Below are 8370 nucleotides of genomic sequence, written 5' to 3'. Positions count from 1 at the left end.
TTTCATTAGGATGAATAGTCTAATTTTCGTGGGGTTTTCTAAAACATTTGGTATCTTCTGGAATGCCAATTTCTTATGCATGAAGCTTAGCGTACATGTGGTGAAAAAGAAAAGCCAGGGGACTTTCTGTTATTTTTTGTTGTTGTTGTTCTGATGTGCTTCGCGGTTTTTCTGTCTTCTATTTCCCAGTTCCCTGTGCATGCTTATTTTTATGTAAAAATATCACTGTATGTAATGGAACAAAAAAAGAAAAAGTATGTTTGCATTTTCTCAGTTGATGAAATTTGAGCACACATATTTTACAGAAACAAGAAGTAGATGTGGTGCCTACCTAGAGCCTTCACTCCTTGGGACTATTGTTCATGGGACTGGAAGGCGTTCTGTACAAAGAAGAAAGCCACACAGTACCTCAGCCACAAACGCTTTGATCTATGATGATAACCTGCCTGCAAGATGCACTGGTACAAGAACGGCATAAAGCTTGTGTGAGCAACCAATATCAAACTATATTTAAGGTCAGCTTCACAATATGGAACTCATACCCAACATTGCTCGGGTGGCCAGGAACTCGAGACCCAACAGGACAGTGGCCTAGAAGAAAAACAGACACTACTGTTCTGCTAAACGTAGCCATTAAATGATTCCCAACATTTTGCTATACTCGTAGATCCGGGCCTTTCTCAGCAATCCTCAGAGAAACTTCCTTCTGTAGTAGACAGAAACAAATACAGAGACCACAGCCAGACAATATGCAGACAGAGAGACCTTGGAACACTCCGTAAATGGGAGCTTTCCTCAAATTCCTCCCTCAGGGCTTAAGGAATCCAGAAGATAAGGCAGAAACAGTGCCAAATCTAGAGGGGATGAAGAACTGCAAAGAATCAAGTCCTTCTTAGCAGGACAGGACTGACACGCATGAGCTTACAGAGACTGTCAGCATGTGCAGACAGGGTCTCAGCTTAGAGAAGAAGTGGACATACAACCTATCACTAATCCAGGACCTATCTCCAATTTATAAACAATGGGAAAACTTAGTTCTCTTCAAGAGTCCCACCGGTGATACAGACCACTCTTCAAAGCAGGCCCAATGTCCGGCAGTAGATGACCAGCATAAAACAAACTCAATGGCATCACTTTTTTGTCTTTATAGGTCTTTATATATCACTATATATAAAATATATATTGTATCTTCCAATGAGGTGTTTTTATAGAATTCCTGTATGTACAAATGTGTGTGTCTTTACATCTGTATGTTTTTCTGGTGCTTTTTTTTTTTTTGGCTCTTTTTCTTCTGTTGTTTGTTTGGGTTTTTTAATTTTATATTATATTATATCTCATTCTATTATATTATTATTTAGATAGCTGATAGTTTTTTAAGGAGAGACAGAAACAGACTGGACTTAGTTGGGAAGGGAAGTGGGAAGGAGCTCAGAGGAGTTAGGGGAGGAGAAACCATAGCCACAATATGTTGTGTGTAAAGAATCTACTTTGAATAAAAGAAAAACAGAGGGAAAATGAAAGGTAAAGAATCAAAGATGGGCTGAAAACGGTGGAGGCACATGCCATGCCCATAATCCAAGAACTCGAGATGCAGAGGCAGGATGATCTCTGTGGGTTCAGTGCCAGCCTGGTCTACACAGCCACTTCCAGGACAGTCAGCAGTAAATGAGGAGACGCTGTACCAAAATTTTTTAACAAATACCAGAATTGTCTGACACCAAACCTCATCCCTAACCATGCTGTTTTCAACTGATACCTGGTGAAGAAGGAAAATCAATTTTCTCCAATGGAGTAACACGGAGTACATCACCCACTCTCTAGGAGAGGCCCCATGCCCAGGAGTTGACCATTACAAACCTTATTCCCTATTTTTCTGTGTGTGCTTTCTGTTCGGTTTTGATATTATTTTGCATTATTGCAAATTTTTCATTTTTTTGTTTGGATTTTCATATTTTGCAATAGTGAGAGAGAAAAAAACATGAAATTGGGTTTGTAGGTAGATCAGTAGGATCTGGGGAGTTAGGGTAAGGCAAAGAGTATGGTTCAAATATATATGAAAAAATAATTAATAAAAAGATATTTGAAAAAATCAGAAATGACTACAATTAAATTTTTTAAATGCCTGGTAATCAAGAACTAGAGAGTTTTTTAATTCATTTTTTTAAGAAAATAAGTGTACAATTCTAAGAAAAATAAATATTAAAATTAATTGACCAAAATTTAAGAGCCATCATAACAAAATTATTTCAATAAGAAATATTAACATTAAATCCAATTCCAAAAATATAAATATTTAGCAAAGAAATAGAAAGTCTCATCAATGAAATAAATGAGGCAAAGATGACCAGATGGACTCTTTAGTATAATGTACATATACGTTGAGCTCCCTTCGGCAGCATATATACTAAAACTGGAACTATAGAGAATAGACTAGCATGGCCCTTGGCAGGATGATGTGCAAATTCAAGAAGCATTGCATTTCGGGGGGAGCCATTGTCAGGATATAGTTTATGAGGGAAGAATAAATAAAAATTAAAAAAAACAGTAAAACAAAAATGTAAAAAACATCAGTGAAGCACTAATAGATTAGTAGAAAAAGGTTAATGAGACAACCAGAAGGGAGCTCTAATCTAAGGTCCTTGATTAATTGGGGAATGTTTTACTTTGGATTACTCAATGTTAAAAGTGGAGAAAATGGATTCTACCAATTCTGTTCTCTAAGGTTTCAGGACTATGAAATACCTGAGGAAATAAAAATGGTGAACATTGCAGGTTATGTTATTTCCAGTTTTCACAGAAAGTTTTGTAATTAAATGCCATTTCTCTTTACAAGAAAGCCAAGCTGAGTTTAGACAACTTCAATGCCTCATGCTTTCTGTTTTCCTTAAAGGAAAATGTGTTATCATTTGGAAACAAGCTAAGAACGCACAGTAATATTTTACATGCCCTTCTTGGGTACATAAAAAACTTTCTAAAGGGATATGCTGTAATTGTAAAGATAATTTTCTGCACTTTATATATAGCATTGAAAATCTCAAGCCCATAGATAATACTTATAAAAATAAAAGTAGTTTAAGATGGACAGACGGGAATTCTCAGTACTAAGTGAAGTTCCACAGGGAAGCACAATATACTTCAAACAAAAATGTCATAACATTATTTCTACTGACATCTTTAAAAGTGTTCTACATGTGACATTAAAGTCCGCTAATATTTTTAAAGTTTTATTCATTTCTTCCTTTTTACTTAAGTTTTATTTTTGAAACAGGAAAAGGAAAAATGTGCCAGGATGTTCTGTATCGCTTTTACTCACCTCATTAAAATGAAAACGTCCTTCATAATTGCATTAAAAACACCAAAATGTTTGGTCTAATATATATAATCTATATATATTAAAGAGAGAGAGAGAGATGATAGATGATAGATAGATAGATAGATAGATAGATAGACGGACAGACAGATGATAGATGGGTAGATAGTAGATAGACAGACAGATAGATACATGGGGAGACTGAAATGTGTGAAGAATAAAATAGAAGGGGACCATTTAGTACCTTAAAGACAAGTAAATGAAATTAACAAATGTGAATAGGGGGCAATGAAATCAAAACATACATAAGGTACGTGAACAGAATGGAAGGAATCTGTGAGGCAATTAAAAAACAGAATATCAGAATATTTGTGTCATCAAAGTTACAGAAGAGGACAAAGAAGAAAAAACTTAAAAGCTACTTGAAGAAATATTACAAATCTGACAAAAAAAAACCTATATAATAAACAAGTTAAGTGGACCACAATAGACTAAATCCAAAGAATTTCCCTGACTTGCATGAAAATCAGACATTCTCAGGTGGACAAAATGAAACAAAAATTGTCAAAGCCAGATTCAACCTGCAGATTGTGGATGCTGACCACCTAAGCCATGTTTTCTTTCATGTGCTTGTGCCCACCTGTCCAGTACCAACATAGATGAAATTAAATTATTTAATGTATCACTTTGGAAAAGATAATTGATAGATAGATAGATAGATAGATAGATAGATAGATAGATAGATAGATAGACAGACAGATAGATAGATGATAGAAAGGTAGATAGATGGATAGATAGATAGTAGAGTAGATAGAAATAATGTTGAAAATAAAAATAATGTATTTTAGATGCTGATTTTGATATTCCTGGTAAGTTCTTTTGGTGTCTTCATTCCTAACATCCTTTCTGATAAGGCTGCAGATGCTAACTGGATCAGGTAAACCTCTTAAGTTAATTATCAATTACAAGGCACAGAGATTCTGAATAATAACAACTTAAATTCCAAGTTGAAGTTTGGAAACAAGCTAAGAATGCACAGGAATATTTTACATGCCCTTCTTGGGTACATAAAAAACTTTCTAAAGGGATATGCTGTAATTGTAAAGATAATTTTCTGCACTTTATATATAGCATTGAAAATCTCAAGCCCATAGATAATACTTATAAAAATAAAAGTAGTTTAAGATGGACAGACAGGAATTCTCAGTACTAAGTGAAGTACTGAAACATTAGTTTCAACATTAGTTGAAACATTAGTATCAACTAATTGGAAGTTGTTAATTTTCTTCACAATATTCGTCAGGGTTTTTTTTATTTTTCATTAAAACAAGTATTTGAATTATATAAAAAAAATGCATCATACTTAAATTGAGTCCATGTGACTTCAAACTTAGCATACATAATAGATGATAGGAAAATAAGTATTTGAGAAGGCACAGAATGATTTTTGGGAAATCTGCCCACAATGTGATAATCTACTTAGGGTGATCACCGTCTTCACGGAGCCTGAGCTTGTTATTCTTTAATTTGTTCCCTCAGATCCTCTTCCACCTGTCATTGGCATATAGAGAAACGAACCTGCAAACGCATGTTCGCAAAGTTGCATTTACCACATACAGAAATATTAATGTCTAATTACCAAGAGTCACAGCCTATGGATTGTACAAATTACAAGGTTTAAAAGACTCAAATGTACAGGTTCTTTTCATAAAATATTTTAAAACTGAGAACAGTCATACAATTAAAATGTAATGTTTAAGAGAGCATATAAAAATTGTATGATCCAACCAAAGATTTCTCACTATTTCCTTAAATGGAAATCTAAACTTCCTTAGTTCTGCCTATCAAACTCTAATCATCAGATTATTATATTCTTCCATTTTCTCAGTACCCGTATGGTGCCCTGACCATTTTCTGACGACCTATGTTGTAGTGTAACTATCTCCTCACTTCTTGAGTATCCATTCCTCATTTGTTGCTTTAAAACAGTTCACATGCCATTAAAGAGAGTTCATATAAATCTGCACTTCTTTTCCAAACTAGAACAGATTCCACACAATAACTTTGACGCCCTTTAGGTCTTTAGTTGGATATGCTTCCTCATATTAATTCCTATAGTAACAATTCCTATAGTCTGCATACACTAATCTAGAATGCCGAACAAAGGAGCAAGAAGAGCTCAAAGCTGTTAACATGGCAGCGCTAACGAAAGCTATGTGCTTCATCCACACACTGTGTAAAACCCAGCAGTAAACGTAGACACTTCCCAAATTATTTTCACATGCGTACATGAAGAGTGAACAGTACATGAAGAAGAGTGAACAGGCTAGTGAAAGAAGATACCAACTGTATGGAACCTTAGAATGAATGCGTTTATATCACTATATGGAGAAAACTTCTAACAGCAAACAATTTACGGGCGAGGAGTTTGTGTCTGGCATCAGCAGAAAGCTTCATATAAATAAGAAGCGTTCGAATAACTAACAAATAATAAATAACTTAAAAGTATTTAACTCCAGTTTATACCAATGATATAGAAAGACACAATGAGCATGATTTTCATTTTAATAACAACGCAGAATGCAAATGAAAGATTACCACAAGAACTTTATCATGTTGTCCTTAGTTCAATTTTATTGCTGTTCTTAACAAAGACTGCAGTAGCTTAGTGATCAGTTTTGGCTTTGAGATGCAATCAGTCACTGTTCTATGACTTTAGGAAGTGTCTGCTCTGCAGCAAAGCCAGTGAACAAACAAGCTTGACAAATGCACTTAAAGTATTAAAATTATTCCAAGAGTTCAAGATTCAGATTGAGTCATGCTAATTAAACAAACATCATAAATGTGTCCACTGTTTGGCTATTCATTAAAGCAAACGCTTCTTTGTTCACAGCAGTCTGAACCAAAAAGATCATGCACCAGACATGCGGCTACCAAGACACCATACTGGAAGTTAGCATCTTCAATGCATTCTAATTTCACCTTGATTAAATTACATTTCATATTTTGCCTTGATTTTAAGATAGACTAATCTGGCACAAATATTTATTTTGCTCAGTGTTTTATACAGTCAGACTGAATTTAAAGACAATATGATTTATAATTTCTGCTTACGTAAAGTGAGGGCTCAAATAGTCATGACAATGTACTAACAGATGGAAAGAGTAATTTAGCCAGCAGACTAGTAATAATTTGATTTCCCAAATCCAATGACTCAAAATATGAATGTGGTCACTGATACATTACATGCAAAGTGTAGGAAGCTTGAAGCCTTGGGTAAGTTATTTTCAAAACCACGTTTTTCTCCCTCCTCCAAAAACACTTCCCTGATTATTCCATATATTTTATACTTTATATAAATTTAAGCACCACATCGGGACTCTAACCATAGGATCAGACTATCTCCTCAAAATATGTTCATAGTGTGTTAAAATTACAAAAAAGAAGAAGAAGAATTTTGGTGGTAAGTCATGTAGCAGAAGTTTTTCTTATTTGTTATTTGTAATGCTAAAGTTCAAACCCAGAACCTTGAAATATTTTATTAGGGAGCTGCATCCCTAGCTATTGAAGGTGTGGAGGAAGGAGAGGAAAAACATTATATATTGTTGGTATGGATGTGGACTGGTCTAACTTCTGCACAAGTCGGTATGGTGGTACCTTGAAATTTCAGATTACAACTTCCATATGACACAGCTATATTGCCTCTGAGTGTTTCTCAAAAAAAATTAAAATCTATACATAATTAAGAAACATATATATCTATATTTATCCAAATTACTGAATTAATCTAGGTACCTATCAATGGGTGCTTAAAAAAGAACACGTGTTTGCAGGAAACTGATTAGAAAACAATAACGGGACATTAAATAAGCCTGATTTAGAAAGACAAGAATTTTTCTTCGTGTGTACAATTTTGGGAGGAAAGAGGCAGGAAAGTAAAAGAGGGTCTACAGGGAAATGAAGAGGATCTGGCAGAGGACAGAACGGCTTGAGGGCAGGCTAGAAGAGGGTTAATAATATGCTATGCATGTGTGAAAACATTAAATGCAGACTTCTGTAATTCAGCAAGTCTGCTCCTAGATATAGAAGAGTATTCATTTTCATTTTTGAAAGATGGAGGGAGCTTGTTCTTTTAAGAAGACAGTAAATCATTTATTATTTAAGCCATTCTACAAACCTATCAACTAATGACCAATTTTCACAGCATTAGATCATATTTAAAATGTTAATAAAATTTTAGCCAACATATTTTAAATATTTTTGAAATTTTTCATAAAAAGTTAAAATAGTAAGTTCTCCATGCACTGTGTGTTAATTTAATAAAAGTGTGTTTCATTATTATGCAAAAAAACATATGCAGTGTCTTGATGGAGAATAATTATCAGGATATCTACCTATGCTTGTGTATGGTCACTCTTTCTTTAAGAATATCTAAATAAAGTGTAGGCAGGGGCAAAATTCTATTCCAATATTTCCCATCAAGTTGTATGTATGGTAAAGAGTTCCATTCACCCGAAGAAACAGACAACTTGTCTCTAATTCAAATAAACAAATTCTGAGCTCACCAAAATATGAATTCATAGACTACTGAAGAGGGAGAATTGATATTTTTCTCTCTTGTTCATATAAAGTGTCACTTGGAATTATAAGATCCTTAATTATTTTATTCGTGTTAAAAACTCTTCTTTTTTTTTTTTTTTCAATGCAGTTTATTCAGGAACATTGAACAATCCTCGGACCCCGGGGAAAGCCAGCCCACAGCTTAAATAGCCTCTGGGTAGCCAACCCAGGCGTGCCACGGGGGCAATGCAGATAGGTCCACATACATGGAAGCAAGCCAGATCCTCGGCCTTAGCCAAATGTGGAGTTGTTTGTGACAGAGAGCACTCACCATCGGGAAGGTGGAAGGCGGAAACCAGCTCCATCTTTAAGGCATAGCATTCCGCAGCTCTCTACAGTTCCCCCTTTTTGTTTTAGACGCATCAGGCAAGAGTAGAGGTCTGATCTCTGATATTAGAAATAAATTGGGACTTTGTACAGATGTTCATTTAGGTGTCATC

General features: G+C 34.8%; 1 pseudogene; it reads left to right on the top strand.

Moving 5' to 3' along the window:
* The first annotated feature begins 2382 nt into the window (after positions 1-2382).
* On the top strand, positions 2383-2481 carry LOC132656667 (U6 spliceosomal RNA; annotated as a pseudogene).
* Positions 2482-8370: the final 5889 nt, after the last annotated feature.

This window comes from Meriones unguiculatus, chromosome 9 (genome assembly GCF_030254825.1).
Source record: "Meriones unguiculatus strain TT.TT164.6M chromosome 9, Bangor_MerUng_6.1, whole genome shotgun sequence".
Taxonomy (NCBI): Eukaryota; Metazoa; Chordata; class Mammalia; order Rodentia; family Muridae; genus Meriones; species Meriones unguiculatus.
The sequence above is the reverse complement of the archived record's forward strand: the minus strand, read 5'-3'. Positions and strand labels throughout refer to the sequence as shown.